Source organism: Eptesicus fuscus, chromosome 3, assembly GCF_027574615.1.
Source record: "Eptesicus fuscus isolate TK198812 chromosome 3, DD_ASM_mEF_20220401, whole genome shotgun sequence".
Taxonomy (NCBI): domain Eukaryota; kingdom Metazoa; phylum Chordata; class Mammalia; order Chiroptera; family Vespertilionidae; genus Eptesicus; species Eptesicus fuscus.
Window position 1 is genome coordinate 47,928,123 of NC_072475.1, and position 26,624 is coordinate 47,954,746.

The window sequence follows — 26,624 nt, forward strand, 5'->3', positions numbered from 1 at the left end:
CAATTTTTTAATCATGACTTTAAATTTGATGAGGTTCCATTAAGAAACTCCATGCATGTCCCACTTCTAACAGGCATACATATAAAGAGAGAGTCAAAGCACTTCATTAAAGGCAGAAAGATTAAGGCAAAAGATTACACAACAAAACCACCCACATTCAGTTTTGCAACTTTAACAGTCAGCCTGAATCACCACCCTAGAGCGACCTACATTCCATTCCAACCTGAGGCTTCAGCTTATTATTCAAAACCGAAGAAAGTAAAATATTAGTATTGGTGACCAAAAAGGCAGGTGTGTTTCTCTTTCCTTGGTTACACTTAGCCCTGGAGGCATCAATTGTTTCTTAATTTTTACTTAGTAAACACATCTCTTGGGAGGTAATTACAGAACCAACACACATCTTAAGATCACCAAAGAATAACAATTAGTCCTATTTCTTGCAACAGAATCACTGGCTTAAGGATCTCAGAAACAAGTTTTAAAATCAGCCTTAACCATGCCCGGCTCACTCTTACAACAATATCCTCCACATTATTTATCCCATTCTTTACCACACTATCCTATTGAATGTCCTATTTTTCTCCTTATTCATGTTCTTTGTTTAGCCTGAAATAATGGCCCTCTTCTGGTAATCCTGCTCATCCTTCAAGTGTCCACTCAAATACCACACTCATGTTCTCCTTCATCATTCTTGGCAAACCATTATATTCCTTTGTCTGCATCCCTACAGCCCATAGTTTATGCAGTTACATAGTTTACTATTCCAGTCATTTAAATTTTGTCTCTTATTCTCCTGATATTTTATTGCAATACCCTTTAAACCAGGAATGGTGGAATTTGTATCCATAGGCCTACTTAGAGCCTAATTTGTGCCCAAAAGAGTATAGGCAGTTGATAGTAAGTGATGAGTGAACAAATTCTAAAGAATAGACAAGTATCTTAACAATAATAAATATAGCTACAATAAGACAAATTACAAGTAAATATTTGTTACAAGGACAAGAAACAAATATACAAAGCAAAGTCAATATAGTTATTGTACTTGAGCATGAAAATTAACATTAACTTCTAGGAAACCAATAAAAAACAAGAAAGAAAAGATTACATAAGTCACATGACTTGGTTAGGAGGAAGGGGAAACTGGAAATAGCCAGTACTTACTCATAAGGATTGAAACTGAGCCTCAGATTATCATAGTGTCTTCTAAAATTGAGATGATCTACCTATAATCTATCTGTGACCCCCCCAAGAAAAATAATAACACAATACTCTCCCTTAAAAAATACAAAGATGTAATAGTTTTTATATACAATGTCAAATATTCAATCCAAAATTACTAAATAGACCAAGAATAAGATCAAATGATGGAGAAAAAAAATAGTGGAACAGTTGAAACATACAGAAAAATAAAAATATTCTCCAAAACTGACAAAAAAAATTAATTCACAGATTAAAAAGACTATATATCTCAGGTAAACTAAATACAAACTAAACCATCCTTAGACAAATCAGTGGAAAGCTACCAAAAAAAGGAGGGCGGGACAAGAAGAAAATTTTTAAAGAACCCAGAAAGTCAGACATATTCCTTGACATATTCCTTTCAAAGAAGTAAAAGACTGATAAGATAGCTCTTCAAAGGAAATGAGGAAATCCAAAAGACAAGAAAAGGACATTGAGAAATAAACTCACAATCTAAAATTATATGCCAAGTGAAAATAGCTTTCAGCCCTAACCAGTTTGGCTCAGTGGATAGAGCGTCGGCCTGAGGACTGAGGGTCCCAGGTTCGATTCCGGTCAAGGGCATGTACCTTGGTTGCAGGCACATCCCCGGTGGAGGGTGTGCAAGAGGCAGCTGATTAATGTTTCTCTCTCATCGATGTTTCTAACAGTCTATCTCTCTCCCTTCCTCTCTGTTAAAAAATCAATAAAATATATTTAAAAAAAAAAGAAAAAGAAAATAGCTTTCAAAAATAAACATGAAATTTAAAATTTTCAAATAAATATTGAGAAAATTCATTAGCAGCAAGTGCACACTAAAAGATATACTAAAGTTATCCTTTGGGAAGAAGGAAAATGTAAACAGAAATGCAAGAAAATTATTTTAGACAAATGTAATTGGGAAAAAAATTACTGGTAAGGGGAACTTTGAAGGAATAGAAATACTGTACCAATAGTATAAAATATCAATAGTATAAAATACAAACAGTGAATATTTCAAAAGAATAATGGTAATATAACATGAGGTATCATCTACACTAATAAAAGAGAAACATGCAAATTGACTATCACTCGGCTACATCCACCAGCCATGCCCACCAGCCAATCAGGAGCGAGTATGCAAATTAACCCAACAAAGATGGCGGCAGCTATGGAGCTGGAGGGGGCACAAGGCTTGGGTTGCCCCCAGCGATGGAGGAAGCCAAGCTTCCCACACGCCCTGGTCTGTCCTGGCCTCCACTCAAGACTACAAAGTTTCAATTATACAAGATAAATAAATCCCAGATACCTGCTTCCAGCCAACCCTGGACTCTGCTCAAGGAGGTGCTGAAAAAAAAAAAAAAAAAGAAAAAGAAAAAAAGGAGGGGCTTGGAGCCTGGATCACTGGGGGGCATGGCCAGCCTGAAAACAGTCCTCAGCTTCCTCACCCAGGCTGGCAACACTCCCATGGGGTGACGGTCCCCTCTTGGGGGCTTGGCCAGCCTGAAAATAACCATCAGCCCCTCACCCAGGCTAGCCAGGCACCCCAGTGGGGACCCCCACCCTGAAGGAGGTGTGGCCAGCTTGAAAACAGTCCTAATCCCCTTACCCAGGCTGGCCAAAACCCCTAGGGGTGAGGATCCCCACTGGGGGGTTTGACCAGCCTGAAAATGGCCCTCAGCCCCTCACTCAGGCTGCCTCACACCCCAAGGGAACCCCCACCCTGATCTGGGACACCCTTCAGGGCAAACCAGCCAGCCCCCACCCATGCACCAGGCCTCTATCTATACTAATAAAAGGGTAATATGCTAATTAGACTGTGAGACCTTCCAGGAGACCTTCCAGATGTTCTTCTGGACAAAGCCATGGTGGCGGGGCTGAGGTAGAGATGGTTAGAGGCCAAGAGGGGAGGGCAGTTGTGGGTGATCAGTCCAGGATGGGACGGCAGTTGTGAGTGATCAGGCTGGTGGGGGGTGGGACCATTGGGGGTAAGCAGGACATCAGTGGGGGTAAGTTGTAGGTGATCAGGATAGCGGGGAGGGGGCAGTTTGGAGTGAGCAGGTCAGCAGGGGGGCAGTTGAGGGAGAGCAGGGCAGTGGGGAGGGGAGGTGGGGGCAAGCAGGCCAGCAGGGGAGGCAGTTGGGGGTGAGCACACTGGCACGGGCAGCAGTTGGGAGTGATCAGGCTGGTGGGGGGCATTTGGGGGCAAGCAGACCGGCAGGCAGATTAGGGGCAATCAGGCAGGCAGGCAGGCAGGTGAGCAGTTAGGAGCCAGCAGTCCCGGACTGCGAGAGGAATATCCGACTGCCGGTTGAGGCCTGATCTCTGTAAACCAGCAGTAGGACATCCTTCGAGGGGTCCCATATTGGAGAGGGTGCAGGCTGGGCTGAGGGACACACCCCCCATGCATGAATTTCATGCACCGGGCCACTAGTATATATATAAAATTAAAATATCTGATAATACCAAAAAAGTCTGAACTCAGGGAAATATGGAATTTAAGTGTCCTCAAGTACTCACATTTTCTGAGAAATGGTCAAAATGCTGATTAAAAGTCAGCACTAATTTTAAAAGAAGTCAGCACTAATAAGTTAAGGATTCATGCTGAGATCCCTACGGTACGTACTAAAAGAAAAGAAACGTAACATAACTAATAATCTAATAGATGGGGGAAAATGATCAATTAAAAAGAAAACAACAGCTCAGCCTGCATGGCGCAGTGGTTGAATATCGACCTATCAACGAGGATGTCATGATTCCTGATCAGGGCACATGCCCAGGTTGGGGGCTCAATCCCCAACTGATCAAAGATTCTCTCTCATCATTGATGTTTCTATCTCTTTCTCCCTCTCCTTTCCTCTCTAAAATCAATAAAAGTATTTTTTTAAAAGAAGACAACAAAAAAAGAAGCAGAATGGGGCAAACATAAAACAAGGAGAAAGATGGTAGATTTAAACTTAAAAATATGTGATAACTAGGGGCCCAATGCACAAATTCTTGTACCTTGAAAAGAACTGTGGGCCAGGAGGCTGTGGTAAGCACAGGGGCGGGTCTTGGCCCATCCTCTGCACCCCCTCCTGCTGCAGAACCCCCTGTCCCCTGTCTGCCAGCAGCCCCGCTCCTGCCGCCACTGCTCCCACACGCTGAAGGCGCCGACCCCGTTTGCACCTGTGACCTTGCAAAGTGATTGGGGCCAGCAACAGCAGCTGTGTGAGGCAGCCAGTGCTGTCAGTGGGTGTGAGTGGTGGCTGCTGCCATGATCGCCCCTCAGGAGCAGGGGAGAAGCCCTCAGGGGCGATTGGGGCCAGCAGCCAGTACAAGTGGTGGATTCGGCACCAGCAGTAGGTGCAAGCTCTGGGCAGGACTGTGGCTCACAGGAACAAAGAATTTTCAGTAACTGCCAGAGGCTCGCCCTGATGACAGCAACCAGTGCCCCACCTTGGTCAGGTGCCCACCTCACCTGCTCCACCATCCTGCCACAGCTGACGCCCACCATGTTCCATGCTCTGCCACCTGCTGCTGACGCCTGCCATGTTCCATGTGCGCCCCCTGGTGGTCAATGCACTTCAAAGCAACTAGTCCTTTGGTTGTTCTGCCATTTGGTCTATTTGCATATTAGGGTTTATATATATAGATTATCTGTAAATTGACTACATATTTCATATGTGATAAAAATAATGAGTCACACCTCAAGCATAAGTATATAGAGATGTTAAAAACTTTTCAACAATTGGGAAATAATATAATAACTAGTCACCAAAATTTACCTAATATTATTTTATTAATATTAGGCAAAGTAGGCCCTAAGACAAAAAGCATTATTAGAAATAATGAGAATAAAAATTATAAATCTGTACTTAATAACACAATCTTGTTATATAGAGTAAGAAGTGACACAACTATAGTCAAGATGAGAGATTTAAAACTTTCTTTGAATAACTGGTAGAATAAGCAGACAAAAGTCAGTGCAATTAGAGTTTTGACCTACATAATTAATAAACTTAATCTTAATGTTTCACAATATTAAAAATATTATAGAGTAAGTTTATTAGAAGAATATACTACATAGTATACTTATAAAAATAATGTAAAAATTTCACATGTTTGCATATTAACCAAAAATAACTCATGGGTAAATTAATAAATTACAGTGTAATTTACAAAATATTTTGAATAGCATACAACAAAATGTGGCATATTAATGTAGTATTCAGTTATTACTGACATAAAAAAAAAAAAAACTTTTGGCTTTACAGGCCTGTACCAGAAAGGATATATATATCATGATTCAAGTTTTCATCTTAGAACATTAGGAAAATAACATTAAACACAAAGAAAACATGAGGAAGAAAGTTAAGAGTATAAATTAATTAACTAAAAACCAAAAGTACAATAGAGAATATTAAAAAGCCAAGAGTTGGTTTCTGAAAAAAAATAATTAGTGAAATGGATATACCTTTTTAAAAAAATTGATCAGAAAAATAAAAAAGTACAATGTACCAATATTAGGAAGAAAAATGGACATCATTATTGATACATATATTAGAAAGATAAAAGAATATGAAGAAAAAATATTTGACTAATAATTTTATAAATTAAATGAACAAATTTACAAGATCATAATTTATGAAAATAAATACAGGAAAGAAGAGAAAATCTAAATAGTGTTATATTTAATTTTCAAAAATGAGTTTATCATTTTAAAACAGATCACAAAACACTTTCTGGGCACAGATGGCTTCAAAAATAAATTTTCCCAAACATTCCTGAAAGGAAGAACATCACAGAAGAAGCAAATAAAGGTAAAATAAAAACTTTTGTTTTTCTCTTTCTTAATTGATCTAAAAGATTATTTTTAATATGATAAGAACATATTGGATAATTATGGCATATAACTAAGTGAAATGGATAACAAAAATGTCATCAGAAATAGAAGGGAGGATTTGAGAATCCTTTGTTATAAGTTAACTGCATTACATGTGAACTGCTTTAGTGTTATTTAGAAGGTGGGCTTTGATTAATTGAAATGAATATTACAAAAACCAGGGTAACAACCATTAAATAATTCAAAATAAGTGGAATAGATTTGCTAAGAGAGGAGATAAATGCAATAATATAAAATAATAAATTAACCAGAGAATTGAAAAAAAAGAGGGGAAAAAGAAACAATTGCAACCAGTAGAAAACAATGAAAAATATATTAGATTTCAAGCCAACTATACCAATCCACTAATCACTTAAATGGGAAAGATCTAAATACATGTAAAAGGTAGAATGTAAAAATGAATAAAAACAAAGACCACACTACATGTTGTATACAAAATAACATCTATCTATATAATAGAGGAATATGCAAATTAGCCAGGATGCCATAACGTCACGACTGAACAGCAGGGACCTGAGGCTGCATGGCACCTGGCCAGGGCAAAGGACCTCAGGCCGCATCTCCCACCCTGCAGGGCTTGACAGGGGACCTCAGGCTGCGCCCTCCACCCTACGGGGCTTGACAGCAACCTCAGGCCACACCCCTCACCCGCAGAGGCTTGATGGGGGACCTCAGGCTATGGCCCCTGCCCTGGCACCAGACCAGGAGACCTCAGGCTGTGCCCCCCGCCCCAGCAACAGTCTGGGGGTACCTCAGGCTGCACCCCCTTCCCAGCGGGGCTTGATATTATAATATTATTGATATTATAATATCAGCATAATACTACATAATACCTGAGACTGCATCCCCTACCCAGTGCCGGACTGGGGGACCTGAGGCTGTGCCCACCCACCCAGAGGGGCTTGACAGGGGTGGGGCCAGCCAGGTCTGGGTCTCACCCAATGGGGGTGGGGCTGGCCATGTCTGGGTCTCCTGCATTTTAGAAGCACATGCGGGTGGTGGGCAGGGACTTGACTCTAGGTCCACGGCGCACCCCCAGACTCTGACAGAAGGGAGATTTTCATATACATTCTACTAATTTTCTTTCATCTCTGATACTTCCATTATAGAGAAAGGGCAAATAGCAATATTAAAATATTTCCTCTAATTAATTCCCTTTCAATGTGCACAAATTTTGTGCACTGGGACACTAGTTTTAAATATAAAGACTCTGGTTAAAATAATGATATAGTATGCTAACTCTAATCAAAAGAAAGAAACTTTACAAAAAAAAAAAAAAAAGACCAATATTCTTCAGGAACACAGATGCAAAAATTCTTATTAGCTACTTGAACTAAGCAATACATAAAAATGATAACAAACCATGCTATATGTTTTTTCCCAGGAATGCAAGATTGGTTGGTGATTAGACATTTAATCAGTGTTTTTTATAATATAAACAGAATAAATGAGAAAAGATGATCATTTAAGTAGATACACAAAATTCAGCACCCATCTACACTAATAAAAGAGAAACATGCAATTGACCACCACTCCGATACACCACCTGCCAATCAGGAGAAATTATGCAAATTAACCCAACAAAGATGGCAGCAGCCATGGAGCTGGAGGGGGCACAAGGCTTGGGTTGCCCCCAGCAATGGAGGAAGCCAAGCTTCCCACACACCCCGGCCAACCCTGGCCTCCGCTCAAGGCTACAAACTTTCAATTATACAAGATAAATAAATCCCAGATACCTGCTTCCAGCCAACCCTGGCCTCCACTCAAGGAGGTGCTGAAAAAAAAAAAAAAAAAAGAAAAAAAGGAGGGGCTGGGAGCTTGGATCACTGGGGGGCGTGGCCAGCCTGAAAACAGCCCTTAGCTCCTCACCCAGGCTGGCAACACTCCCATGGGGTGACGGTCCCCTCTAGGGGGCTTGGCCAGCCTGCAAACAGTCATCAGCCTCTCACCCAGGCTGGCCAGGCACCCCAGTGGGGACCCCCCACCCTGAAGGGGGTGTGGCCAGCTTGAAGACAGCCCTGAGCCCCTTACCCAGGCTGGCCACACCCCCCAGCAGGGACTCTCACCCCATGGGGGCGTGACCGGCCTCCAAACCACCACAGATCCCTCACCCAGGCTTCCCCATGCCCCAAGGGAACCCCCACCCTGATCTGGGACACCCTTCAGGGCAAACCAGCCAGCCCCCACCCATGCACCAGGCCTCTATCTATACTAATAAAAGGGTGCTAATTAGACTGTGAGACCTTCCAGGAGACCTTCCAGATGTTCTTCTGGACAAAGCCATGGTGGTGGGACCGAGGTAGAGGTGGTTAGAGGCCAAGAGGGGAGGGCATTTGTGGGTGATCAGGCCAGGATGGAAAGGCAGTTGTGGGTGATCAGGCTGGTGGGGGGCAGGGACATTGGGGGTAAGCAGACCAGCAGGGGGCCTGTTGGGGGTGAGCAGGCCATCAATGGGGGTCAGTTGGAGGTGATCAGGATAGCGAGGGGGGCAGTTTGGAGTGAGCAGGCCAGCAGGGGGGCAGTTGGGGGTGAGCAGGCCAGTGGGGAGGGAAGGTGGGTGTGAGCAGTCCAGCATAGGGGCAGTTGGGGGTGAGCAGGCCAGCAGGGTAGGCAGTTGGGGGTGAGCACACTGGCACGGGGGGCAGTTGAGGTGATCAGGCTGGTGGGGGGAGGCAGTTGGGGGAGAGCAGGCCGGCAGGCAGAGTGGTTAGGAGCCAGCAATCCCAGATTGTGAGAGGGATGTCCAATAGCTGGTTTAGACCTGATCCCTGTAAACCAGCAGTAGGACATCCTTTGAGGGGTCCCAGATTGGAGAGGGTGCAGGCTGGGCTGAGGGACACCCCTCCCCCCCATGCACGAATTTCGTGCACCGGGCCTCTAGTTTATGATAAAAATTCTCCTCAAATGAGGAATTGAAGATAATTTCTTTAACTTGATAAAGGGCATCCACTGGAAATAGAATGTAACTTTATACTTAATGGTAAAGAGAAACTGATAAAACTGCATTGGTAATAAACAGTTTGAAAAAACTCTATTTTTTTATTCCTGCTTATGAATTTTCAATAATTAACTTCAGGTAAGGTCAAGTGAGTACTTTACTCACTTCAGTAAGAATATAAACAGGCCTAATCTTTCAGGAAATCAACTGGGCAATATGTTCAAGGAGCTTTAAAATGACTATACCCTTCAACCTAGAATTTCACTTTCTAGAATCTACTAGAGAATCTTATCAAAGATATAGGTAAATATTTATGTATAAGAAAGTTCACTGAATGATTTGTTTGTATTCATAGAACTATATATTGAACTTGAACTTTACAACTGTGGTAATTAAGATCATTTAACTTTTCTTTTAGACCTAGCAATTTACCTCCAAAACTATTTAGGGACTCAGTTGTTCCTTCCTTCCACAAAGAGAAAGGTCATTCATTCAACATTCTGCTACCAGTCTCTAAACTGACAAAGAAAGAATCTCTGGATGGGTGGCAAGCCTAGTCTAGGGAGGCTCACAGCTCATAGTCAGAAAAGACAAAAGACAAAAAAATAAAAAAGCTCCTTAAAGAGTTTTAAGGAGGACAGACAATCTTTCATTAAACTGCCCCATCTTGGAGTAGCTTGATTGAAGTTTTTAGTTTAGGTCAGTAGAGCATTGATGTGATAAGGGCTAACCAGAATGTAATCAGTTAGACTTTTCTCTGTTAAAATTTGGGTCATTTTCTCTCTGTTGGGATCATTCTACCTCCACTCTTTAGATTCTAGGCACTATCTCAACAGAGTGTCTTACATGTTTACCTATTGCTTTTTTTCCCCACCATCTTAGGTTGTTTACAGAGCTTCACAGTCTATTAACTAAAAATAATTATAATTTTATAATACCAACCAATATACATGTATATCACACACACACACACACACACACACACACACACACACACACACACACACATTTTATAGCATTGCTTACTACCTAATGTGAGGTATAAGTTCAAATGGCCTTCCAATGAGTTAAGATTTTTGTTGTGATCTCACCCTACAATAACAACAACAAATGCTAGCAATCAAAATTGCCATCAAGGAGAGATTGGTCAAACAAATTGTGGTATGATTATACCATGGAATACTTTTTTTCCAACAGTTGTCTTTATGACCAAAGACTGTAAGAAAATTTCTCCATTATGTATAGAAGGTGCTCAAAAATTTGTTGAATTAATTTGTACTTTATATATGTTATAATATCAGCATAATACTATATATATACAAAATGTACATGCTGCTTTTCCCCATTTATCACAATTAAAATGTCTATAAACATTTTTTGAAAATATGACTCTTAAGTAACTACATAAAATTTTATTGTGTCGGAAAGCAAATTAGGATTTGCTGTAAGAAACTATATTATGTTGGTCCCAGAAAATAAATGTAGATAGTATTTTCCAAATATGTATTTCATTGTACTATATTAATAAATATTATCAAGAAATTTTCTCTTAAGATTTACATATCTGTCTCAAAAAAAAAAAACAAAAACAACGCACAACAAACAAAACACACAGTACTCTTCTGAGAAGCAAATATCTAATTGTCCCAGGCTACCAAAAAAAACTCCACTGTGTCTTCCATGAAATGATTATATTTGTATAAGATTTATTAGTTTTTAATTGGTATGTTTAATTATAGATATTAATATAATTTAATTGATTAATTTTAATTACTTAGATTATAATTGTATTTGAAGATTATAATAAGCTTATTACATTTGTATGTCAGGCATTAATCCATTTTTTTAAATGAAATATAGAGATCAGAGAAGTGAAGTGACTTACCTAAAGTCACATGAATAATTAGTAGTAGAACCATGGCTCAATTTCTCTGGCAATATATTCAATCAATGAATTTACAACATCTTGTGGTCTCCCATGAACTGTTCTGCAATAAATAAAAACATCAATAATGGTTTTAAATAAAAAGCGTAGGACATTTCTTGACTGTATAACCAGAACCTTTATACCAATCTAAAGACTTACTATGGTATTGCTGCTGTGGTGGTTTTTACTAGGTTTGTCTGTTTGGCACTCAGAAATACTGAAATTCTAGGAGGAATACTTCTAATGCCTCAACTACCAGATTTTGAGGATTGTTCTAGGTTCTTGTTTTGCAGAACTGGAGGAAGGTTGCTAAATCTTATTCTAAATCCCAGAATAAGGAATCACTAAATTGACACTTGGACAATGGGCAACACTCTGAAAACAGCATTGCAAAAACATTTATCTAGCTTCAGGGACTTAAGAACCACCTTAGAGCCCTGCCAGGAAGGCTCAGTTGGTTTGAGTGTCGACCCATATACCAAAAGGTGGCAGGTTCTATTCCCCGTCAAACCATATACCCAGTTGTGGGTTTCAATCCCTGGTCAGGGAGCATATGGGAGGCAACTGATAGATGTTTCTCTCTCATCTCTCTCTCTCTCTCTCTCTCTCAATCCCCCTTTTTCTAAAATCAATTTAAAAATATATCCTTGGGTGAGGATTAAAAAACAAACAAACAAACAAGAACCACCTTAGAGAGGGCTAAAATGCAGATTAGTATCTCTGACTGACCCTAACAGATCCACTTGAGTTTGGGTTTAGAATTTACATATTAACAAGATTCTTCAGGTGAATTTAATGCAAATACTAATTGGAAACAATTATCTACAGTGATGTAATTTTTTAACATAAGCTGTTTGACAAAACAGTGAAAAGGATTCAGAGTCCAAGTATCCCTCCACCAAGATTAGCTTTCATACAACTCTGTTCTTTTAAGCATGAATACCTCTGCCTAACAGTTGTTTATCATTCACTTTAAGGAGAACCTTAGTCATTGAATATATTCCTAGGAGTGGGATTATTGGGTCATATGACCCAGTAATCCCACTCCTAGGAATATATCCTAAGAAACTGGGAACACCAATAAGAAAGGATATATGCACCCCTATGTTCATAGCAGCACAATTTACAATAGCTAAGATCTGGAAACAGCCTAGGTGCCCATCAGCAGATGACTGGATCAGAAAACTATGGTACATCTACACAATGGAATATTATGCTGCTATAAAAAAGAAGGAATTCTTACCATTTGCAGCAACCTGGATAGAATTGGAGAACATTATGCTGAGTGAAATAAGCCAGTCAATGAAAGAAAAATACCACATGATCTCACTCATTTATGGATAATAAAGAACATTATAAACTTGAACAAAAAGATAGATACAGAGGCAGTAAAGCATCAAACAGTCTGTCAAATTACAGCAGAAAGGTTAGGGAGAGGTGGGGAAGATAAGAGATCAACCAAAGGACTTGTATGCATGCATATAAACATAACCAATGGACGCAAAACTCTGGGGGGTGAGGGCATATATGGGAGTGTGGTGGGGGGGCAATGGTAAGATATGTACACATATAATACCTTAATAAAAAAATTGGAAAAAATAAATAAATAAATAAATAAATAAATAAATAAATAAATAAATAAAAGAAGTTGTGAACTTAGAATTTGAACATTGGCTGCTGATTAGCTGTGTGACCATGATACCTTCAATAAAATGGAAAGAAAAATCCACCTGGACCAATGCACACAATGGTTACTACAATGAAATGGGATAATAGAAGTGAGATAACATTAAAAACCAATTTCCATAGTAAAAGGGTATTAGATTCGTTTTCAAACTCTGCTTTATATTAGAATATGAGAAATCTTTAAAATTTTTCTGATGCACAAGCATGAATAACTTTTATAAAACTCCCCAGGTGATTTCAATGTGCAGCCAAAGCTCAAGAACAGCAGAGTAGACCAATCCTTTCATTTTTACCATCTTGCATGGTTTAATCTCAGTAGAAACTACCAGGCATTTATAAATCCCTGCTGTAAAATCAATTCATTCAATGCTCTGGGATCAACTCCATTTTCACCATAAGTCAGCACTGTTTTATGATGGGCATGAGCAGAGCTTGTCAAATGGCCATTTTCTTACTGTCTTTCAACATAGCTTCCCTTAAGTACTAACTGGCTTGGATCAAGGAAATTGGCAGCCGCACCAGGGGAATCTCAGGAAAACAGCTGCCATACTGTACCTTGCCACAGGGGAAAGGATCAACCCTTCATTTCTGGGAACACTTAGTCACCGACCACATGTCATCAGCCTTACAACTACTTAGTTCCATTTCCCTTCGGGTGAGACTGAGTCACATTTCTAGAGCAATGACAGCAATAGAAGATGGTGGAAAGGAGAGATGTGTTACCAACATGGGGATAAGGATGGCTTATCTCAATTTATTCAACGTACATGCCTCTGGGTACAATTAGTTCAAAAAACCATTAAATTATTCAGGCTCCAGTCTAGATAAGGTCCTTTACCTCATAAAATATTTATTTAGGTTTAAAGGAGGCAATGATTTGCATCTGATAGAGATCAGCACCTTATCCCCAACCCTATCTTGAAATTAAGAAGCATAGTGTGATTGAGGAGCGTGTTGAACCAAAATGACCTGGCAGAGACTTTATTTATCATGTTCAGCCTTCAGATAGTTTCAAAGACATTTGGACATGCAACATTGCTCCAGTCTCCCTCAGATTTACCTGCACCAGAGCATCAACATTGCAATTCACTCTTTCACTACCTGACAGCTTGAAGTCATCTCCAACCCCAACCAACCAGTACCACCACCATTAATTCTCATTGCAACATCACAAATGGCAGATTTCTTTTTCATAATTTCTTAACATTTAATTCTATATCAGGAATCAGAGTAGCTTCAATCTAACTATATAACTGTTAGTAGTTTACATATTGTTTCTGAGTCTCATTTTCCTCATCTGTAAAATAGAGCTAGTAATTCTGATTCACTAATGTGTTGGGAGTTTTCAATGTCATGTTAAAGTGGAGAAGACACTTTCTAAATTATAGAACTGTTACAAGTAAGATGATGATGATAATGATGATGATGATGATTCAGAAAACCTGAAGAGGTCCCAGTATGTCAGGATCTGGAACAAAATGCCCCCTTGAATTTGGAACTGTAAATTATGGAGATTAACCCCCTTTTGTGCAAGGAGAGGGTAGTATAATGTAGTACACTACTGTGGACTAAAAAGAGGTTCTATGGAAAGTAACTTCCATACAGTTGATCTGGTCATCAATTCCTAACTGGGCAGGTCAAGGTGAGTAATCACACCCCAGGAATATAACTTCTTTACTAAAAGGTTTATCTTTGTTGTAAGCAAGCCTTGTCCTTTGTTCCTGTACAAGGTAAACACACCTTTGAAATAAGTGTAACAACCCTCAAAAAAGCACATAATCTTGTCATCTATCTCCCTTATTTTTTTAATGGGAACTTTTTTTTATTTCAAGAAAAATGATTTTAAATATAATAAAGTTATATGCAATAAACATTAATATTTTAAGAAAAACAATCTAAAATATAAATACATGCAATAAACATTAATATCACATGAAAAGTGATTTTAAATATAATAATGTTACATGCAGTAAACACCAATTATTCAAGAAAAATTATCTCAAATATAATAATATTATATGCAATAAACATTAATATTTCAAGAAAAGGATTTTAAGCATAATAATATTACCAAAACTGTAATAACATAGTATTATATCACAAAAGTTGTAGGAAATATTAAAAATCTGCAAATAACAGGATTACTACTATTATATTCTAAAATATTATATTTTTTCCCTCTGGCTCTATTTTTGTTCATCAGTTTATGTTATTCATTATTTCCACAAATGAGTGAGATCATGTGATATTTATCTTTCTCTGACTGGCTTATTTTGCTTAGCATGATGCTCTCCAGATCCACCCATGCTGTTGCAAATAGTAAGAGTTCCTTATTTTTTACAGCAGCATAGTATTCCATTGTATAGATGTACCACTGTTTTCTAATCCACTTATCTGCTGATGGGCACTTAGGCTGTTTCCATATCTTAGCTATTGTAAATTGTGCTGCTATGAACATAGGGGTGCATATATCTTTCTGATTGGTATTTCTGATTTCTTTGGATATATTCCTTGAAGTGGGATTATTGGGTCAAATGGGAGTTCCATTTTTAATTTTTTGAGGAAACTCCATACTGTTCTCCACAGTGGTTGCACCGGTCTGCATTCCCACCAGCAGTGCAAGAAGGTTCCTTTTTCTCCACATCCTTGCCACCACTTGTCATTTGTTGATTTGTTGATGATAGCCATTCTGACAGGTGTGAGATGGTACCTCATTGCCATTTTGATTTGCATCTCTCAGATAATTAGTGACTTTGAGCATGTTTTAATATATCTCTTGGCCTTCTTTATGTCCTCTTTCCAAAGTGTCTATTTAGATACTTTGTCCATTTTTTTTAATTGGATTGTTTATCTTCCTTTTTTTAAGTTGCGTGAGTTCCCTGTAAATTTTGGAGATTATCAGAGATAACATTGGTAAATATGTTCTCCCATGCAGTGGGCTTTCTTGTTGTTTTGTTGATGGTTTCTTTCGTTGTGCAAAAGCTTTTTATTTTGAGGTAGTCCCACTTGTTTATTTTCTCTTTAGTTTCCATTGCCCTAGAAGCTGTATTGGTGAAGATATTGCTTCGACATATATCTGATATTTTGCTGCCTATGCATTCTTCTAAGATTTTTATGGTTTCCTGTCTTACGTTTAAGTCCTTTATCCATTTTGAGTTTATTTTTGTGTATGGTGTAAGTTGGTGATCTAATTTCTTTCTTTCTTTCTTTTTTTTTTTTTTGCATGTATCTGTCCAATTTTCCCAACACCATTTATTGAAGAGACTATCTTGACTCCATTGTATGCTCTTGTCTCCTTTGTCAAATATTAATTGAGCATAATGGTTTGGGTCCATTTCTGGGTTCTCTGTTTAGTTCCATTGGTCTATATGTCTGTTCTTGTGCCAATGCCAGACAGTTTTGAGAACAGTGGCTTTGTAATATAGCTTGATATCTGGTATTGTGATCCCTCCAACTTTGTTCTTTCTCAGGATCACTGCAGCTATCCGGGGTCTTTTTTCATTCCAGATGAATTTTTGGAGAGTTTGTTCTAGGTCTGTGAAATATTCTGTGGGTCTCTTAATTGAGATTGCATTGAATCTGTAGATTGCTTTGGGTAGTATGGATATTTTAATGATGTTTACTCTACCAGTCCATGAACACGGTATATTCTTCCATTTGTTTATGTCTTCCTCTATCTCTTTATTTGACATCCTGTAGTTTTCCGAGTATAGGTCTTTTACCTCCTTAGTTAAGTTTATTCCTAGGTATCTTAAATTTTTTGTTGCAATGGTAAAAGGGATTATTTGTTTAGTTTCTCTTTCTGTGAGTTCATCATTGGTGCATAAAAAAGCCATAGATTTCTGGGTGTTAATTTTGTATCCTGCTACACTGCCAAATTCATTTATTAAGTCTAGAAGGTTTTTTGTTTGTTTGTTTGTTTGTTTTTTGATGGAGTCTTTGGGGTTTTCTATGTACAGTATCATGTCATCTGCGAATAATGACAGTTTTACTTTTTCTTTTCCAATTTGGATGCCTCTTATTTCTTCTTCTTGTCTGAATGCTATGGCTAGCACTTCCAGTACTATGTCAAATAGGAGTGGTGAAAGTGGGCATCCCTGTCTTGTTTCTGTTCTTAGGGGAACTGATGTTAGTTTTTGCCCATTGAGTATGATGTTGGCTGTAGGTTTGTCATATATGGCCTTTATCATGTTGAGATATGCTCCCTCTATTTCAACTTTGCTGATAGTTTTTATCAAAAATGGGTTTTGGATTTTATCAAATGCTTTATTTGTGTCTATTGATATGATCATGTGATTTTTGTCTTTCAATTTGTTTATGTGACATATCACCTTTATTGATTTGCAAATATTGTACCAGTCTTGCATCCCTGGAATAAATCCCACTTGATCATGGTGTATGATCTTTTTAATACATTGATGGATCCTATTTGCTAATATTTTGTTGAGGATTTTTAGCATCTATGTTCATCAGGGATATTGGCCTGTAATTCTCTTTCTTTGTAGTGTCTTTATCTAGTTTTGGAATTAGGATAATGCTGGCCTCATAAAAAGAGTTTGGAAGTGTTCCTTCCTCTTGGATTTTCTGATATAGTTTGAGGAGTATAATGTTAGTTCTTCTTTGAATGTTTGGAAAAACTTCCTGTGAAACCATCCGGACCCAGGCTCTTGTTTGGGGGGAGTTTTTTTTTTTTTTTTTTTTATCACTGCTTCTACTTCATCAATGGTTATCGGCATATTCAGGTTTTTTTTATTCTTCCTGATTCACTTTTGGGAGATTGTATTTTTCTAGGAATTTATCTATTTCATCCACATTGTTCAGCTTGTTGGCATATAGTTGTTCATAGTATTTTCTTACAAGCCTTTGTATTTCTGTGTTGTCCGTGGTTACTTCTCCATTTTTGTGTCTGATTTTATTTATTTGGGTCCTCTCTTATTGTTTCTTAATGAGTCTGGCTAATGGTTTGTCAATTTTGTTTATCCTTTCAAAGAACCAGCTGTTGGTTTCATTGATTTTTTTGTATTGTTTTTTTAGTCTCTATGTTATTTATTTCTGCTCTGATCTTTATTATTTCCTTCCTTCTGCTCACTCTGAACTTTTCTTGTAGTTCTCTTTCTAGGTCTTTAAGTTGTAGGGTTAAATAGTTTATTGCTGATTTTTCTTGTGTTTGTTGTTGTTGTTGTTGTTGTTGTTGTTGTTGTTTTAGAGGTATGCCTGTAGTGCTATGAACTTCTCTCTCAGGACTGCTTTTGCTATGTCCCAGAGATTTGGCGTTGTTGTGTGTTCATTTTCATTTGTTTCCAGGAAGTTTTTTATTCCTTTCTTGATCTCCTTGGTAACCCATTCATTGTTTAATAACATGCTATTTAGATTCCATGTGTTTGAATGTTTTGGGTGTTTTTACTATAGTTGATTTCTAATTTCATTCCACTGTGATCTGAGAAGATGCTTGATATAATTTCAATCTTCTTGAACTTGTAGAGACTTGTTTTGTGTCATAAAATGTGGTCTATCTTTGTGAATGATCTATGTGCACTTGAGAAGAATGTATATTCTGCTGTGTTGGGGTGAAATATTCTATAAATATATATTAAATCCATCTGATCCAGTATGTCCTTTAGACTCTCTGTTTCCTTGTTAAGTTTTTGTCTGGAAGATCTGTCCAGTGAAGTCAGAGGTGTGTTAAAGTCCCCTACTGTGATTGTATTGTTGTCAATCACTCTGTTAATGTCCTCTAGAAGATTTTTTATATATTTAGGTGCACCTATATTGGGTGCATAAATGTTTACCAGGGTTATATCCTCTTATTGGATCGATCCCTTTAGTATTATGTAGTGACCTTTGTTGTCTCTTGTGATGACCTTCATTTTAAAGTCTATTTTGTCGGTATGAGTATTGCAATTCCAGCTTTTTTTCTTTTCCATTTGCTTGGAACATTTTTTCCCCCATCTTTTCACTTTCATCCTGTATGTGTCTTTTTTTTTGAGATGGGTTTTTTGTAGACAACATATAGTAGGGTCATGTTTTTGTATCCATTCAGCTACCCTATGCCTTTTGATTGGAGCATTTAATCCATTGACATTTAGGGTTATTATTAAGAGGTACTTATTTATAGCCATTTAAATTCTGTATGGCTAGATTTCTCTCTCTGTTTCTTCTTCTCAGCAATCCCTTACAGCAATCACTTTAGCATTTCTTGTAATGCTGGCTTGGTGGTGATGAATTCCTTTAGCCTTTTTTTGTCTGGGAAGCTCTTTATTTGACCATCTATCTTACCTAATAATAGACAAACATGTAAATTGACCGTACCTCTGATACACCACCAGCCAATCAGAAGTGATATGCAAATTAACCCAACAAATATGGCGGTTAATTTGCATACACAGGCACTGAGTGATGGGGCAGGTGTTCTGCCCCACCTCCGATCTCTCAGGGCCTCTGTGCAATGTGGGAAGGCAGTGCTGGAGTGGAAAGAGGTGGCTCCCGGAGCAGAAAAAGGTGACTCCGGGGCCTGAGCAGAAAGGGGCTGGGCCAGAGTGGAAAGGCGGTGCCAGCAGCCAGGGAAAGGAAAGCCCATTCTAGCACAAATCTTCATGCATCAGGCTTCTTGTTTTGAATGATAGCCTTGCTGGGTATAGTAATCTTGGTCTCAGATCCTTGCTTTCCATTACCTTGAGTAATTCATGTCATTCCCTTATGGCCTGTAGAGTTTCTGCTGAGAAATCAGATGTCAGTCTTATGGGAACTCCTTTGCAGGTAACAGGTTTTTTTTTGTTTTTTTTGTTTTTCTTGCTGCCTTTAAGGTTCTCTCTTTGTCTTTAATTTTTAGTATTTTAATTATGATGTGTCTGGGTGTGGGTCTGTTTGGGTTCTTCTTATTTGGGGTTCTCTGTGCCTCCTGAACTTGTGTGACTTCTTCTTTTACCAGATTAGGAAAATTTTCTGCCATTATTTCTTCAAACACCTTCTCAATTCCTTTCTCCCTTTCTGCCTCTTCTAGTACACCTGTTACATTTCACATTGTCCCACAGCTCCCTTAAGCTGTCCTTCTAGTTTTTGTTTTTTCTTTTGCTTCTCTGATTGAGTGATATTTCCAGCTCTGTCTTCTAATTCACTGATTAGATCCTCAGCTTCCCCTAATCTGATGTTTATTTCTTCCAATGTTTTCCTTATTTGTGTTATGTCATCCTTTATCTCAGACTGTTCTTTTTTCATAGTTACTATATCTTTTTTCATACTGTTGAGCATTTTTACCATCATTACTCTGAAGTCTGTTTCAGATAAATTTCTGAAACAGAGTTCAGAGTTTTCTGCTGCATTTACTAGTATTTCATCTTCTGAAGAATTCTCTAGTTCTTTCATTTGGGTGTTGTTTCTTTGTCTCCTCATTTTGGCTGTCTGTCTGGGTTTGTGACTATGTTTTAGGTAGATCCTCTACACCTCTCAATCTCTAGTGCAGGACAGTATAAAAGGCTGTTTCTGACAAATTGGACCAGGCAAAGACTCAAAGCCTCCAGAGACCACCTCTGTCTACAGACTAAAAAGATTCTGACTTGAATTTCCCCCAGGCAATCATCCTCAGGTGTAGGGAGAGTTTTTTCAACAGGGTGGAGCAGTTGCTTCTGCCTGGAGGCTAATTGTTACTTTTATTCTCTTAAATGGCCTCAGGGCAAGATGTTTTCCAATAGGGTGTGTCAACTGTCTTCCCCCCAGGCAAGGCAGATGTCAATGTGGGAAAGATGTCCTCTGCTGCATGAGGGAATGAATCAGCCCAGGAAACTTGGGGTGCCTGACTTCTGAGCTTTATCCCCCATGTCCGAAGTCCTGTGTTCTGCTCTCACAGCTCCAGTCCACTTCATCCTCCCTCTGCCAGAACACAAGGTGGGTGACTACACAGGGAATTTTTGTGCATTAGCCCTTTAAGAGGGTGCCCAAACTTTCAACTGTCACTCCCTGGAAGACATCACCCTGGTGCTTTTCATAGCTAAATGTTATGTGAGTACCCTCCTCATATTTCATGCTCTCTGCTGGGGAGTCCAGCTTATGGATTACATCCCAGAGTTCTCAGTGGCACCCTCCCACCCCCCTGCACAGCTGAGATATCTTTCTGGGACTTCAGTTGCTGTCTGTGGGCACCCGGCCAGCCCTTTCATGCCTCTGTCTCTCCTACCAGTCTCTATGTGGTCTCCACCTTTGGTCCTCGGGTATCAGGGTTCTCTCCTGTGAGTTTTCCATTGATTATTCGGAAAGCCTTTCCATATTTCAGTTTTAATTCCAGCTTGTTCCTGGGAGCATGTTTGTTCATCATCCACCAACTCTGCCACCATTTTTAATTGCCTCTTCCTTAATTTTAAATGCATAAAAGAAACTGCAAAACTCATTCTCCAGAGCATTTGAGATCTTACATCCCAGAAATTGTCATCAGTTTTAGCTCAGATGAACTTATAAACATTCTTTATAGGTTTGGACATTTCTTACAAATAAATCAACATTTCTTTGGTCGAGTTGGCAGAATTCCAAAGAAATCCACCCAAAATCACCCTACCAATCTGGACCCGGTGGGAGGTACCAACAAAGGCCCATTGTGCTTCACCTACATTGGATGAACTTAAGCAAGTTTTCTCTTAGAATCCCAGACCTCCTTAATTTAAGTAGCAAATTCTGGCTTAATTTGAGCTGTTCTTACAAAACATTTAAGGTGGATAAGGTTTGAGATAGTCCATGGAGAGGAGAAGAAAAATGGATGGTTGCTTTTAATTTCAGCTTTTTAATTGGGTTTCTTACTGAGAGTCTGAAAAAAAATTTGCCGATTAAATGAGAGATTGAGCTCTATTTAGTTCCAAATGAGAAAGGACATTTGCTTCCCCAACCCAAATAGCCAACAGACAATAGTTGTTGCAGATACTTGAATCTAGAAGTGGCAAAGATGGATGCAGCAAGGTTTCCAAGGAGGCATTGTAGCCAATCCTGGACAAGCATGCAGGAGTCCCAGGGACTAGGTGCTCCAAAATGGGTTCATCCCAAAAGAGGAGCATATGACTTGGAAAGTATTGTGGTTCTTGCGGCATCTGGGAAGCTTTTGTGGTCCCTTGCTCAGGTGCTCTTAAATGACTAAGAATCTTTGTGAGGTTGCCTGAGGAAAATTCTCCTCTAGGGTATGAAATGGTCCTACAGGGATAACCACAGCATTTGAGTCCTCTGGTGAAGTGCACCTAAAGGCTGGTTTTTCTTAGAAGTTTGTTCAGACTCTACAGACCTCAAAGGAAAAACTAAAAGAACATGGGAAATTGTGCCTCTGAGCTTGACAAGCCCCAGGACAGTCAGCCTCTCATTAATACTAAGGTGGTCGAGATGAGGATCCTTTGATACTTCTAAATAACTTTTTTGCATGTGCAATTAAAAAAAACCAGCAATAAAATTATGCAGAATAAATGGAAAGAATATTTAATTGGCCTCTTGAAGCTTCAAAAAAAAAGGATTTAGATAAATATATTAATCTATGATGTCATTCTGGTGTCAAGCCAATTCACTGAGGTACTGAAAATGGCAGTCCTTGTTTTAAAAGGAGGAAGATTATTTGGAACTTGACTTGTCAAGGTCAGATATAAATTGTAAATGCCTCAAAAACAAAATTTAGATCCAACTGTTCTTTTATATCCCTAATTACTGAACATAGATTTACTTATTTTTGGCTTATGAAGAGTATTTGTCAATAAAAGAGCCTATGTTTATAGAGGTTATAAAATGTCTTCATAAATCTTTCAAGTTAAAGAATTCTAATAGCTTACTTCTTAAATTTCATTGACAATTGAAGTTTTAAGGGTTAAAATTTCAGTATAACTAGGAATGACTTGTGGTGTCCCATAAGGGCCCCTGCAACACCTCAAAAAGATTTGTCTTTTATGTCAATTTGCTTGGGAAGCATTGTAAAATAAGGGGTAAAAATCTACTAGGGTATATACCATGGGTAAACAATGGTAGCAAGTGAAACAAATAGCCAGGGCTATGGGAAATACAAAACAGCCACTAGGTTCTTACAGGCTCCGTAGCAAAACCCATATTTTTCCATTTTTACATTTCTTCGTGTGTCATAGTGTATTTAAGCTGGATTTAGGTTAGATAAAGACATTTATGAGCTGACAGTATTGAAAAAAAGATACCTTATGCTTTTGCCAAGGTTTGATAAGGTCACCTCAAGGAAATGCCAAATCTGTAATACTTTCTTTCACATTGAGCTCCCAAGAGACAAAGACTTTAAAGATTATTGACTGAAACCTGGAGATTTTGTTTATTGGAAATGATATCAAATAAAAGACAATTAGACAATTTCTAACCTTGTTGGAACTTACCTTATCTGGCACCTAACTATGAAAGAACATCTCCCTTTCCCTGACACTTGCCTCCATCTAAAACAGACATCAAAGTCTTCTCTAGGATGAGAAGCCACTGCATCAGAGGCAGCCAGCTATCCCAGGACATCAACGAGGCCTGTGTACCTAAGAATTGATGTTGCACTCAGAAACTAATTGTTTGATTGTCTCTACCTGTCTTCTAATGATATTAGTCATAATAATAGTTATACATATATATATATATATATATATATATATATATATATATATAGTCCTGTTAGCAGCTAAAAATTGGCACCAGGTACTAGCGGTGAGTTAGACTGGACCTCAGTTCAGCAACCTAGTTATTTAAGTTTGACTTGAAATAATTCAGAACCAAGGAACTCAAACTGTAAGAAAAAGTTTATGTAGAAAGTTACAAGGGTCCTAGTAGAAGGATCCTTGAGGTTTAGAAGAAAGTGGGAGAAAGATATGCATCTTGAGGGACAAAACGGGGAGAGGTTTGGGTATGTTCCAGAAAAGAGAGAGAGAGAAAGCACTGGGTCCTTAGTCCTGAGAGTTTTTATGTGGGGTCTCAGGGAAGAATCTCAGTAAAATATTCCTCAGTTTTCCAGGTGTGCACCTCGTGGTCTCCAGTGGTTGGCTCCTGGGGGTCATTAGTCAATACAGCTGGTCCTGATGTCAGCCATGACATCACCTTCTGATTTTGCTGCCTTTCTGGGCCTGGAGTTGAAACAAAGCTGACACCTAGATGTCATCTTTCAGGAGTTAATGCTTAAGGGAGTGGTTGTGCAAGGGCTTATAGTTTTTCCCGTTGCTAGGCACCCAGGGCTCTCTGATCTGGTAACCCTCTGTACCTGGCCGATTGTTCCTACTACAATCTAACTATTTTTAATTACTGAGCATATATAAGATTACTTTTAGTATTCTTTTAATAACTTATATAAATGTTATATTATATGCAAAATATAAAAAATGATGATAAAATGAATCATGATAGTTCACAGAATAGAAATGATCCAGAGGATGTTTCAATAAAGGCCATGAAATGTGATTGCCTTCCATTTACATTCCCTTCCCTATATGGGAAAACAGGGTCTCAACTCATATCCATGGTTATGGTATGGCCCCATCCCCAGTGGCCCACCATTTCAACAAGATGGAGTCGAAACTGAGACTTCCTAGAAATGAGCCTTCTTAGCACTGTGAGACCATATTATCTGACCAAAAGGTTCATCATCAATGCATCCTTCTCATTGATTTATGGCCAAAAGTGGGAATTGTGGGTGAAAATGGGGTTCTACAGAGACTAACCTTATGGGTTATCTGATCATAAATTCCTAACTGGCCAGGTCATGGTGGGTATGCATGCCCCAGACATAAAACATTTTTAGTAAATGGTTTTATCTTTATCTTAAACAAGTTCTATCCATTATTTTTACGCATCTGAGTTAGCATACCTTTGAAATAAAGTAAGTATAACCACTCTCAAGAGAACACATAATCTTAACTACCCTGTAATCCAATTCCTACCTTGCTTTCTCTCACCAGCATGTGATTTTCCTTATGTTCCCTACATAATTTTAAATGTATAAAAGAAACTGCAGAAATAACTGGGAGAGAAACAAAAATGGTGGCATAGGTAAACACCTAAACTGCTGCCTCGCACAACAATATCAAAACTACAACTAAAAGACAAAACGGACACCATCCAGAACCACAAGAAAGCTGGCTGAGTGGAAATTCTACAACTAGAAGAAAAGAGGAAAGCACATTGAGACTCAGAGGAGCTGCAGAAAGCTGAGGTACGGAGACTTGCAAGCGGAGAGGACATGTGGCTGTGTGCATGGGCGGCTGAGTGCGGGGCTGGCGTTCTAAAGCGGGAAGGAGAAGGAAGCTCCCGACTGCACTGAACTCCAGTCCCAGGCGAGATGTTGGGAAACCAGACTCATTCAGGGGGAATCTGGACTGTCAGGAAAATAGAAAGCACACTGAGACTCGGGAGCTGCGGAAGGCAGAGGTCCGGAGGCCCGTGCGCGCAAAGAGGACTGACTGCTGAATGCATGGGAGGCTGAGTGTGTGGCTGGCTTTCTAAAGCGGGAGGGAGATGGAAGCTCCCAACTGCCCTGAACTCCAGTTCTGGGCAAGTTTCTGGGAACCCCAACTCATTTGGGGAGAAACTGGACTGTCTGGCAGTGGGCGAAACTCGAGGGTGGCTTTCTCTCAGAGGTGCTTTCAGTGATTACTGAGGGACACTGAGACCCAGGAGCCTCATAGGGCAGGGCTGACAGGAAACAAAGGCTGTCTGCTCCGCCCTGAAACTCCACCCCATCCAAGATGAGAACAGAGGCTTTTGGAATTTTGCAAGTCGTGTCTCATAAGAATGTCTCCAGTATAGAAATTCTCCCAGCGTAGACACAGCTGATCCTTACAGCCAATTGGCCTGGAGGTCAATACATCCCAGTGATACCAACAACAATCAAGACTTAACTACAACAAGGCTGAGCACACAGTCCACAAAGGGGTACAACAAGAGTGTCCACCTCAGGTAACTGGAGAGGTTGAGCCACTGTGTCCTAGAGGACACCTACCACACAAAGCTACTCTACCAACTCAGGGAAGCAGCCAAAATGTGGAGACAAAGAAATAGATCACAAATGAAAGAAATGGAGGAAAACAAATGACTGGATATAGAGTTCAAAACCACGGTTGTAAGGCTTTTCAAGAATTTCCTAGAAAAGGCCGATAAATTTAGCAAGACCCTCGAGGATATGAAAAAGGACCAACAGAAATTAAACAGATACTGACTGAAATAAAAAATATTATACAGAGACCTAACAGCAGACTAGAGGATCACAAGAATCAAGTCAAAGATTTGAAATACAAAGAAGCAAAAAAACACTCAGCCGGAAAAGTAAAAAGAAAAAAGAATCCAAAAGTTTGAAGATAGTGTAAGGAGCCTCTGGGACAACCTCAAGAGTACCAACATCCGAAATATGGGGGTGACAGAAGAAGTGAGAGAGCAAGATACTGAAAACCTATTTGAAGAAATAATGACAGAAAACTTCCCCCACCTGGTGAAAGAAATAGACTTACAAGTCCAGGAAGCACACAGAACCCCAAAAAAAAGGAATCCAAAGAGGACCACACCAAGACACATCATAATTAAAATGCCAAGAGCAAAAGACAAAGAGAGAATATTAAAAGCAGCAAGAGAAAAACAGTTAATTACCTACAAGGAAGCACCCATACTATTGTCAGCTGATTTTTCAACAGAAACTATGCAGGCCAGATGGGAGTGGCAAGAAATATTCAAAGTGATGAATAGCAAGAACCTACAACCAAGATTACTCTACCCAGCAAAGCTATCATTCAGAATTGAAGGGCAGATAAAGAGCTTCACAGATAAGAAAAAGCTAAAGGAGTTCATCACCATCAAACCAGTATTATATGAAATGCTGAAAGGTATTCTTTAAGAAGAGGAAGAAGCAGAAAAATGTAAAGATAAAAATTATGAACAACAAATACATGTCTATCAACAAGTGAATCTAAAAATCAAGTGAATAAAAAATCTGATGAACAGAATAAACTGGTGAATATAATAGAATCAGGGGCATAGAAAGGGAGTGGACTGACAAT

The 26,624-nt window shown here is 39.0% G+C and overlaps 1 protein-coding gene across 2 annotated transcripts in view; it reads left to right on the forward strand.

Moving 5' to 3' along the window:
* The window catches only part of TP63 (tumor protein p63), a 157,370-nt gene that overhangs the window by 113,508 nt on the left and 17,238 nt on the right, over window positions 1-26,624 (forward strand). The window lies entirely within an intron of this gene.